Genomic DNA, 12497 nt, shown 5'->3' on the forward strand with positions numbered 1-12497 from the left:
TGAGCTGGCTTGAAGAGGATGCTACAATACCTGCTAGTGACCTGAAATAACCAGGAGGTCTGGGTTCTTGCAAAGACAGCAGTGGTCAGAGAGTTAGCAGATGGAAAAAGCAGGCAAAGTGGTATGCAGTGCATAAGACAATATAATTATCCTGTGACACAGACAATTTGTGCTCTCTCCTGCCTTCCCTACTAACACTCAAAATGAAATGTTTTCTTCTGTGGAGACTGGTTTTGCTGTTTGGTTAACAAAAGCAGTGTTGAAAAGTAGCTGTTGAGCTTGGAACAGAAAGCACTGAGGTTTGAGAGGGCTCCCAAGTGCTTGGAGAAGTTCTTTCCATACCCCCTGAGAAAACCAGCTTGCTTATGCAGCTCAGCTTATGCCTGACAGACCAGCCACCAATCTGCTTCCTCCCCAGGCCTGAACTCAAGGCTTGACAGAAATGGCAACCAGCACCTCAGTTTATAACAGAAACATTAAAAGGACTGCTGAATAATACGGCAAGCTGTAAAATCAGCCTTTTACCATGACAGAAAAGGAAAGGGATAAAGTGGGCAGTTTCCCTCTCTGAGATCCAGATCTCTCCAGCAGTTTCATTCCCATTGGCAGTTCTTATTCTGCAGTGTTACTTCAAGCCAACCAGCAAATTTTATAGAAAAGTGAAACTGGATTGAGACATGCAAAATGCAAGCCAGAAGAAAGCAGAAAGAGCTGAATTTGTAAATGCTAGGAATAGGAGGAAGATTTAGTAATACTGACATGACACAGAACACAAAAAGAGCTATCAACTCTTGTTAGGATAAATACCTTACCAGGAGAATGGAAAACTGATCAGAGAAAACTAGAGGCTCCACTGTAATGTCTGAATCTAGGGGCAATAAAATTTTAAGTACTGCTTTAATGGAGTTGTGTACATTGCATTCAAAAAAAAAAAAAAAGTGGAAGAAAGCTTGTGAAAGCTTAGGAACTGACTGTTACGCAGCAACGAGATTCTTTTGCACAAGACAAAAAAATGCTGCAAGGTGTGCAGTGGTTACTTAACTTCATAAAGGTCAAAATACACAATAGCAGACAAGTATCTTGACTTGTGCCTCTTTCCCCGCTTCATACACTGCCAGTACATTCCAGCACATTTAATACTTTGTACATCTGCAGTAGTCAGTGTCCTCTACTTCCTTTCTCACACACTGAACTGGAGAAAATTAACCATCCACAACATCACTAACTCTTGCAATCCCCTCTTAACAGAAAGGTGATCAGTTTTACAGAACCTGGAATAAACTACAAAAAGCCAATGTCACATATACATAGCATCCATGTAAAAAGTAAACATTCACAGCCAGACTTAGTTCTATAAACTTCAAAAGAGGTGGGAAATAACTCCTAATCAGGTTTTGGCATATGGTACAATCCCAAAACGTTCCTATGCTAGAAGCTAATGCTGGTTTTAAATACCTGCCTACAACAACAAAATGACAAAAATATAGGGGAAAAAACCCTCCAACATTTGAAACAAAGCCTCAGAAATGCAATCTACAGCTATTAATTTCAATAGGATGCTAAGTTCTTCTGCAGCACTAGAGGAGCATTCAAAACTAAGAATTAAAAGCAATGATAGCTGAGAAGGCCATGCCTGGTCAGAACCACTTCCATGTCAATCAGAGCTAGCCACAGACCAAACACATAAACAACCAGGTAAACAAAGGAACACAGAACGATTAAGAATGAGCAGAGAATTTACTTTTAAAAATTTTGCATACTAATAAATATTTCCCACCTTCAAACCCTTCTTTATTAGTGGAGAAGTTTCTTTGTGACTAAGGCAAATAAATACAATTAGCTTTTCATCTTGTTTCATTAACCATAATTAAAAATAAAATTTTATTTTGTGGCTGACATCACAGAATGAGTTTGCCACCTCCACAATGTAATTCTTTATGTCACAGGCTGAAAAAACACTTTGACTTTTGTAGACAGACATTTACATCTTTATCAAATTTTATTTTAGTTACCAGTTTCCTGTGTTAGACTGAGCCAAGCTGTCTCTTTGGCTACTGCTATAAGACATAAAATAATAATGATGATTATGATAAGAATTCAAATTATTACTATATCACTAGATCTTGATCACACACTTGTCACTAAATTATGGTACAATGATTCAGTTTATATAGGTCTCAACTGCCATTAAGGTTACAGACAGCCACCTAGAAAACACCTTTATCTGAAGCAAAGCCAAAACATTTTGATTGTTTCCCTCCACAGTGAAATGAAACATAACTATTTTAAGGTTATAAACAGTGGAACAGAAATTATCAACTCTAATAGAAAATCTGACAATTTCAAGCCAACACTAGATCATTAGAGAAGAATTTTGCATTTTACTGGCAAACTCTGACTTTCCCCATCTGCTCCCTTCTCTCCCTATTAATGAGCAGGAGCAAGCTTGGAAAGCATGTCTAAAGAAGATGACAAGAGCACAAGCCTCTTTAGATGCTAGGAAAGATCAGTGAGCTGCTCCCCTGTGTTCACTATCACACAGACAGGAGTGGCAGGATCTTGCCTGCCAGACGAGGAAAATCAGAGGGCAATGCTTCTCTGCTTTGTATTAATCATCTGAGCTATGTATGGTATGTTCTTGTTCTTTACACAAATACCTCATGATCATCTGTATGCCACAAATATTTTCCAATACAGATCTCTGCCAGGACATGCTCCATTTCAGTAATCCCTTAGAGCCATTTCAGTGAAATAGGGCTGGTAGGCAGCAGAAAGATTCAAGAACTCAAGGCACATTTTAACCGTGAACGTTCACAAGATGTCAGAGCTGGCCTCACACTGATTGAAGGCCAGGAAAGATCATACCAGTTCACAGTTTGACTTTTGCCAGAACATATCACACTCAACTTATGTTTCCACATGTTTGAGAAAATGAAAAAAAGACTGACCAGTTATGCATGCTCTTCCAAGACAATGGACACAGCTCCTGAGGGTATGTTACATGTTTCTCTCATGTTTCAGAAAATGGGATATGGTGCCTGGAGAAGTTTGAGGATGTTTAGACGCACCTCAGCAGAAAACTAAACAAAAGCAAGGTGAGAACAGAACAAGCTGCACTGATGAAAGAACACAGTGGTGAATGGGTTCATTCACCACTGAATGGTGAAGGGAGAGAGAGAGGCTGAGGGACCTTGGCTCATGTAGCTTCCCACAAGGAGATCACTCTCTGATCACTCCCTGAATACCCATGACGCAGGGTAAAGTACATCACTAAGTGGGAGAGGAACTATTTCAAGAAATTATTGACCCCAAGAACAGACATGTATTTCTTGAAGATAAGAAGTGAAGAAACTTGCCATTTCTCACTTCTTATAAGGATTTTCTTCACATTTCTAAGTATCAGGAATCAATTATATGTTTCTAGCATAGTTTTCTAAAAATAAGAAAAATGCTGATTACTTGTAAGCTGAAAGTTTATAGAAGGAATTAACTACAGCACTGTGAGGGACGAAAAAAATCATCTTTTTTTTAAGCAAGGGATATGAAAGACAGTAGCAGACATCCTGGTTTCAAAATAAAAGTTATCTCTCTTCTTCCCCTCTCCCATTTAGACTTTCTGCTTGTAAAAAAGATGTGCAAATACAGACCTTTCCACTTAGTACTAAAAAGTGGAGCAGAAAAACACTAGATGAAAAATATTTAAACTAGCTCTATAATTAATACTTCCTTATATTAAGATATGTTACTCAAGCAGAGCATACAGACTGTTACATTAAACCTTCAATACTTAAATATAAGCCAATATTATTATATTTTCACAATAGGTTCTTCCTGTAGTCAAAAGGAGTCAAGTAAGAACAACATTACACTTTGATAACTAAACCAAGAACATGAGTTTCAAAGAAAAGGAGGGAAAAATATTTGTACAATCTGCTAGTCCATAAGTATGACTTTTTAGTACTATTTCCAGAAAATGAATGTGCAAAAGCAGCATTGCTTGAAAAATGGAAAGCTACCAACAGCGAGTCACGAGCTCAAGCAAATAAAAAAAATCTAAAAATGCCATTAGTTCTGCATATAGCCATATATTAGAGCAAGCATAATGCAGAACTTGCAGCTGTAGTGATATTCGCAGGATGACCTTTTCCAAACCACAGAGAAACAGGTTTTCATTATTTAAACACAAGTTCTGCTGCCTTCTAAAAGATCTGAAACTAAATATGTGCTATGTTTTTTGTTTGACTGGAGATACATTTACCAATTATACCAATAATTTGCTATCGAGTACATATAGAATTGTAGCTATCTCAAAAAGGAAATCACTTTATTATCTTTCTCCCTTATTTGTAGTATGAAGTGTGTGGGACATATAGAATGCACAGGAAATGGAACTATTAAATCAAAAACCATATATGAAAGCACAACAGGCTCTGTTATAGAGATGAAGATATATTTTTATACGTGTTTTATACATGTGTATATATATACACACATATATATGCTATGTAGAGATTTAAAAATGAAAGCCTAGAGAGCCCATTTTAGGTGGTACCATTAAACTGTGCTTTGAAGATTACTATCAAACAAGTCTCTGTGACTTGGATTTTGCTAGGAAGCTAATTAGAATGCAAATTTGGTTGTTTGCCTACATTTCTTTGGTAAATGAACCAACCCTTTTCATGGTAGAGCTCCATAATTAAAAGCAAACTTTGACAAATTCCCTCCTCTTATACCACCCCAGGCTATGTGGCTTCCACTTTTATGGGGAACCACAAGAGCAATTCCAAAGACTGTAAAACTCATCTCTCCGGCGTATTTTTCCCTTCCCACAGCTTCTGTTGGCATAAGAGTCCTATGAAAGCACGGCTGCACTGAAAATTGCATCTGCCTGTGCTCCAGCCAAGTGCTATCAAGATGGTCAAGGCAAACACCTACCACAACAATCTCTCCTTTGTCAGTCACAGGGATCCCATGAGAAAGCACCAACCAGTCTACAATTTTGGTAGTGTTAGACAAGCCTGAAAGACAAAAGATAAGGGTCACACATTATTTCAACTGAGCATATAAAACCAGAACTGAGAGTTCCATTTTGCCAAGCAGCTTTTAAAATTGTGTGATAGCACAGTCTTAGCAGACAAAATTTTGTGGTGGACTTGGCAGTGCTGGGTTAACAGCTGGACTTGATGATCTTAGAGGTCTTTTTCAACTAAACAATTGTATGATTCTATGAATTCAGAAAACAGCAACTGGCAGGAGTCCTACTTTCACTGCAAGCTTTTTCCCATTTTTCAGATTTATCCAATAGTGTTTTTTCTCAGAAATAAACTATTAGCTGAGTTCCTTTCCAACAAATACTCGTAAAACTTATTTATTCAAATTGAGTATGTAGATTTTAAATATAAAACCTGTATTTTGTTATCAAATATAAAAAAGCTTGGAATAAGTTTATAGCCAAACACATAAAATTCTCATCTTCCTTATTCATCTTAAGTTTTTAACAACATGCTATTTAAAAATATTTGTAATTATTGAAGTATGCCTTAATATTTGAAACTCCTAAAAATAAGTATTTTTACATTCTCATTCTGCAACATTCTCGTCCTCCACTGATTTCCATTTAGAGGGAGATGTGACATGGGAAAAATATCTACCATACTTCTAGAAAAAACAAACAGTAATTACTGTTACTCAGGCAACCAATGCTCAAAAAAAGCTCAGATACATGTACTCCAAAATTCTAGGCTACTGATCAGTTATTCAGCCAACAGCTCTGTCACCAAAACAAGGTTCCCCCAGCACTTCTTCTACATCCTCCGCACTTGAACCTTCCCCGCCTGCTTCTTTAAAACAAATCTTGCTTGAAAATTACAAAAATTGACAAAAATTGTTATTGCCCTCTTCCTAAATTATCTTGACATTTCAGGAGGAAAATAAAATTTTACTTTCATTATGGCTTATCTACTTGTAAAATAAGAAAATTATTTCCTGTACCTTGGGGTCAGAAGGTCCATGGGATGTATTAGATTGTTAACCTGAACACCACGAATTATTACACATTTTCCAAGTACCCCGACAGGCAGATAAGTAGCTTTTACATGGATAACAAATACTGCCTAGGCATACAACCTGCCTCAGGCTGGAAACCTCAAGAGATTCACCACTTTCTCTAGTGGCAGGAAGGGCAATTTGCTGGTTTGAAGAGCTACAGCTGTTCACCTTTCCATGTAGCTCTTCAGACAGTGTTTCTAGTTATGTTTGTCAGACTCTAAATGGGAGGAGGAAAATAAATTTTAAAAGGAAAGAATTGAGTACAACACACTTTCTTGTCAAGGCAGCTAAGGTGTTCAGTCTCTTATACAGTCAGGGTAAGGTTAGTGCTTAAGTTGCTTTCAAACTCATTTCCTAAAGCTCTACCACAGATGCTTTTCATCTCTTCTGCCAGCTCTCTTTCTTTTTAGCACACAACTTGTCCTGGGCCAACACTCTCAGTCACTGCATCAGCTTCATCTGACTTATGCATCTCCTAATCTCTTTCTTCCTCTTAAAACCTTGCCCTTGCCAGGGCCTCGCTCAGCACTTTGCTAACCGCTCTACCAGCGCTGCCTTCCTGGGGCCCTCTCTCCCACTTCTATCTTGCAAAGGAGGGAGGCATCCTGAGTAAACAAATAGCTCTTTTATGAGCAGTGTTTGTCACCCCTCCTGTTTGCTCCTGGGCAATTTCTTCCAACCACAAAAATTCAGTTTACCCTCTCTACAGAAGGACCTCACAGATTTACCTCCTACTCCAAGTCTCTCTCTCCCCCCTTACCCAAACTGGAAATTTCAACCCTTCTCTCTGACATTTCCTTGGAGTTACCCAGCTATTAGATTAAGCTCTACACAGATGGACAAACCAATTATCTCCCCTCCCAAGACTTTCCCAAGAGGCTCTTCTTAAATAGCCAGAATCCTGCCAGTCCCCCAGCCTGCAGGCTGATCATTACATTCAACAAGAAGCTGAATGTCTAAATCCTGTAGAAAGAAGATGCATACAATGTACATAAAATGCAGTCTTTTTTCTGATCTCTTAGACAAATAAAATGGTTATCCTGGTTTATAGAATGGTGTCCTTTTATCCTGAAAGATCTTCCTCCTTTTCTCAGGCTTCAACCAAATGAATCCAACTTCAAGAATTTCTGAAAAGACATAAGCAATGGTCATCTCCTGCACATGCTGCTGGGCTATTTTAACTCTTTTATTGTTATTTAATTCATGTGAACTGCCCTCCAAATGCTTTTCCCATAATTTTAATAACCTTCTCAGTCTTCTCAGCCTTTTTCTTGATAATTTTTTACCAATGTTTTATTATAGTTGCATCAGCAACTAAGCAATTTATCTCACAAAAATGACCTGACTAATCAATCCATTCAACATTTTTTAGCATTTATCTTTGGATGACATGAAGTCTGTATTAAAATTATCTGGACGGGAATCCAGTAACTACAAATAAAAATGCAGGTGGAAAAAAAGCAGTTGCTCACATTCCACCCTTTCCATGTTACATCACTTCCAGGAATTTTTTCACCACTAATAATTATTGTGGCTCTTTCTACCCACCTGAAGATCTTTTAAAGATGTAAAAACTAGGATCAGATACAGAATTTGAGTGTTATTGTCATTAGTAACACCTCTATCATGCCAGGACAAAAATGCTTATTTTATAAATCCCATCTACCAAGGATTAAATTAGTCCTATCTTCCCTTCCTATAACAGCACACTGATACCTTAAGAGTCCTGTATCCAGCTGGATCCCTACACTTTTGCAGAGCTGCTGTTCTCCAGGATGCAGTCCCTCATGCTTCATGTCTGGAAAACTTTTCACCAAGAAATCTGAACAGCTACATCCTGTATACATACCTTTGGTTTTACTCATCAAAAAGAAATAAATCATTCTTTGCGGCTACTTACTTATTATTACAATCTGGTAAACAGCGTAATTGAATGCTTTTTCTTTTTTTTTTCAAAGTGTCTGTCTTAGAAATGAAAATGTTAAATGGCATCTTGCCTAGGCCCAGTCCTGGAACATTGTGATTCTAAGTTTATTTCTCACAGATACCTATCTACTTGTTTATATTTTACAGCTGGCTGCTGCTCCATTCACCTGACAGGCTTTTGCTGATGTGCTGTAATGGTTTCCCAACAAGGAAACTGTATTGTACAGAGCCACAAGCTGACAGGCAGAAGAATTAAAAAACCTGTGTCAGCCCCAGCACAGGACCAGTGGCAGATGTGGAAAGAAAGGCTGTGGGATCTACTCTATATTTGTGTGACAGCCTACGGGTCATCTGTTTTTTTGTGTCAGCCAAGAGTAGCCAGGAGGCACAAATGGCCGTGAACTCATCTCTCTGCACTTCATCCTGTCAGAGCTTATGATGCAGCTCACAGCCTGGCAGCCACAGGGTCCAAGGACAAACGCTAAAGGGCACACAGGAAAGAGGATGAGGTTTGACAGGTTATATGCACAAGAAGGAATTTCAGCTTTGAATTCTCACTTTACTTACAGCGGTGACAACTTGTGATTATGCAAAACATATCCTCAGCAGCCTCCTTAGCTTTGTCAGGAGACAGCATTTCATACAGCCCTACACTGTCAGCCCTAGTCACACGGGGAAGGGAGTGAAAGATGAGATCCCTCAGCAGCACCAGCTCCCACAGCAGCCAGGGACACAACACATTTTTCAAAGAGAAATTCTGCTGTGCAAGAACAGGTCACAAAAAAAATTGAAGCCCTGTGCCAAGGAAACACAGAGCTACATCCTGGAAACTTAAGCAAAATTTAAGTGTACAGCTTAGAGTAGAGAGAAGCCCTTATGAACTCTGGGTAAAGCTCCTTGCTGCACAGTGCCAGCTTAAGTATGCTGTTCTTCATTTCAGGAGATGAAATTCCCATGGATTCCCTGAAGCAGAGTAGGAAGCTACCCACCTGCCACAGTCCCTCTCCTCCCTCCCTCTGGTTTACATATCCCACACCATTTTCTCTCGGCAAGCAATATTCAGGTTACCACGGCTGAACAGCTATTTGACTGGCTGGTTCCCAACAGTGAGGTGCTTTTCATCAGATCAGATGTGGGAAGCTCTTTAAAGGCTTTTTAGAGAAAGCAGCTACACGATTTCATGAAAACAGAAAAGCTCAAAGCACACTGATAAAAGGCATTTTAATAGATCCATTCATACGAATACAGGAGATACTGTGTGCTGAAAACAGGGAAATGTAAGACATTTCTAGCATGATAGGCCAGAAGATTTAATTGCTAGCTCTGCTTTGAACCTGATGGCTATTACTACTCTACTAACTCTTGGATGCACTTCTAAAGAAGCTTTGTCATTTTAGATTTTTTTTTTTTTTTAAGAGATGGTTGGATTTAACTATCAGGTTTATTATAATATATATAATAGAAAAGCACACAGAATTGAGTCTTTTTGAGAAGACAATTCCCCACCACATACACACCTGCTTATTAAAAAGCTGGAATGGAAAATGTCTTCCCCGTATTTTTTTCCCTCCAATGAAGAATAAACAATCAAAACCTATGGTTAAAATAATGAAATCACAACTACATATTCCTTTTACTGGATAAGCTTTCCTAAGCCTTCCAGAAGATCCCTAAATGCAGTAATATTGACTAAATATTCTATGTTTTCCTATAAAAAGGCAGAGATAGGCATATCACACCATTTCTAAAAAGAATATAATTTTTTTTGAAAAAAAAATGCTTTTTCCACATGGCTAGTCTAATTTCCTAGGGAAAGATATTAAAATAAAGTAAAATAATGGGGATCTGAGTGAGGTGTAAAAACAGTTTAAATTTTGCAACTGTCTCATAATTGTATGAGAAAATAAACCCATTTTTAATTCCCTCATTAGCAAATATTTTTAAAGTTATTGTTCATTTACAAGTACTAGAGAGAAATTAAATTAAAAAAGGTTCTAAGGTTCAGTCTGACCTAGAAATCAACACAGACTTAACCTGACCTCATTTTGTCAGTCAATCACAAATGGACCAAAGAAGTTGCCTGTAATTGCAGACACATTGAAACACAAGGTATTTGACTGAAAGAAAAAGGAAATACTCTTTCCTTTTGAAGAGTGTAGATTCACACTCCTTCCTTCTGAAGAATGTAGATTCACACTCCTTTCTTCTTGAAACTTGACCATACAGGAGATGCACTGGGTGTAGATAAACACATTGGGCAGCTCCTTCCAGGCTACAAAGTGGCCCCACAGCACAGGAAGAAACACAGATGTAAACTGAGGTACAGCTGCATTTTGCATAGGTTAAGCCAGATGGACTGACTTGGCAATGGCTCCATCACTGTGACGGGCAGTGAGCTGCACAGCCAAAATTAAGGCAAAACAGGAGGCAAGAAGAAATTGATAAAATAGCATTATCCCAAAGCATATACTCCCTGTAAACCTGGAACTTTTGGGGATAATCTCCCTACGCCTGTTGGATGAGAGCTGTTTCAAGGTGACTGTCAGTACTCTTCTAGATCTTGTGCCATATCAGACATTGCCCAAAGGCACTCTTGTCAGCTAAGAGAGGACTACGGCTCTTGGATGGAAAAGGGAATTACATTACAAATTATCTTCAGTTTTCTGCCTCAAGTTTCCTGTGGAGTCTCAAAACTAAGTCAACTAACCAACAACCCCCTCCCTCCTAACACACACAGGAGAACACAGGTATAGCGTGTGAAAAGAGGGAAAAGATCCAAATAGGAATTATTATGAAGGAAAATACAACTGCACATACAGAGTACATAGCCGCTTCCCTGTGAGCTCATTTATGACAAGACATGCAGTGCTGCAATTCATAACACCACAGCAGCCAAAGGCCCACTCAACCTGGCTGTCTTCATGGCTAAAACCAGACAACCCTCTGAGAGGATTCTGGAATAACTCACATCTTTCCCATCATACAGCACTGCTCATTCACTGGCAGGCACATCAAGCCTTCACACATTAAGCATTCATACAGTTTAAGCTGTACCATCAGATAGCCAACATTTGCTCATTTTGGGACAGACTGCCCCAAAGGCACTCTTTGCATCTGCATACTTTGCATTTGTGGTACTTTCCTGGAACAGATGATATCTACAAAAGTACACAGCATTGAGAGGAAAATCACTGTGTTTACATAATTGTTTTCTGAGGAATTCATATCTTTTTTTCTTTGAAAGTTTCATTATACTCCTTAACTGTTAACATCCAAAGAAAATGTCAACATTCAAATCCACCAAATATTTTTGGAAATAATTTATGCAAAGTATCCCTATTTCAAAATATCCTCATTTCCTTATTTCCATGTACTGAATGGCTGCTGAGTACTGAGTAGGAAGAAGAATTTGGAGAAGAAACTGGAGACTTTTTGTATTATTATGAAAAGTAACTTGTTTTAAAGATATATGAAAGTATTTCCAGTATATTCAGGAAAAAATATCTCTGCCAAATCTTTTTAAAGAGGGATTTAAAAGAGGGAATCTTTTCTGATCCCTGCAGACTTTCCAACACTGTAGGCATGTAATAGTTTTAAATATCAGGAGCCACCTCAATTAAAGATAAAGTCAATTTGGCACTTAGACTCCTGAAGAAGATAATGATGCAAATCACAGAAGGTTCTGTTACAAAGCCCTTTTGAGCATTCAATAAATGCATTAAAGCATGATTTGCTTTACCTGATGTGCATATTCAAAAATTAAGTGTCTGTATAAAATAGGAACAGAAGTCTTTAAAATTATTCTTTATTTTCTTTTTACAGCATTTACTGTTTTCAGGTAGTGGAGTTCTACATATTTTCACTGAATGAAAAAAAATCAAAGCCTAACTAATGCCTGGGAACAATCTCCTTGAGTAACCTCCAGTCTTCTCCCAGTCAAGCACTGAAACAGCTGGACAGCAAACACAAAGACTTTAGCTAATATGAAATACCTAAACTCAGGACTACAGCTCCAACAAAGAACATTTCCTACATATTTCTAGGAAGACCTAATTGCTGATGGACAGATACTAACCTTCTGCAGCCTTTCAGCCATTTCCAACAGCTTGGACACATACTGTCTTTCATTTAAGCGTGCTTGTTTTAAGTTTCTTTGACTGTAAAGATTATTTTTTTAAGAGAACTATTTCCTCTCTTTCCTGTAAAGCTCAAATTCTTCATAACCAGTAGGGCTGAATAAGTCCCACATTAAGGCAATCACATGGAAACCCTCTTGGTATTGAGAAAACAAATGGATTTTTACATTAGTTGAGGTGATTTTGATAGGACATCCTTATGTGCACATATTATTTTACTCTGGAACTCTCCAGGTTATAGTTTTAGTAACATCCTGTCCAGCACAGCACAAAAACTGTTTTGTTTTGCAAGGTTTTTTGTGTTGGGTTTTTTTTCCCCTCCAAAAATAGCACTATCTTTGCCCTTCCACAGTTCAAGATCAGAATTGGTTGACAGCAGAGTGAAAA

At 38.1% G+C, this 12497-nt stretch overlaps 1 protein-coding gene across 4 annotated transcripts in view; it reads right to left on the reverse strand.

The window, feature by feature from the left end:
- RNF144A (ring finger protein 144A) overlaps positions 1-12497 on the reverse strand; it is a 62227-nt gene that overhangs the window by 42401 nt on the left and 7329 nt on the right. Inside the window, exons 1-2 of one of the 4 annotated variants that reach the window (XM_041477844.1) lie at positions 8382-8405; positions 4936-5018 (exon numbers count right to left, since the gene is read on the reverse strand). The exons of 1 other annotated variant lie outside the window; for it this stretch is intronic. The gene's annotated coding sequence lies outside the window, so the exon portion shown is untranslated. Of the gene's footprint in view, positions 1-4935; positions 5019-7032; positions 7230-8381; positions 8406-12497 lie in introns of those variants that run through there. 2 more of the 4 variants (XM_041477845.1, XM_041477843.1) reach the window with 2 other exon arrangements.

Source organism: Pyrgilauda ruficollis, unplaced genomic scaffold, assembly GCF_017590135.1.
Source record: "Pyrgilauda ruficollis isolate IOZ18807 unplaced genomic scaffold, ASM1759013v1 scaffold42, whole genome shotgun sequence".
Taxonomy (NCBI): domain Eukaryota; kingdom Metazoa; phylum Chordata; class Aves; order Passeriformes; family Passeridae; genus Pyrgilauda; species Pyrgilauda ruficollis.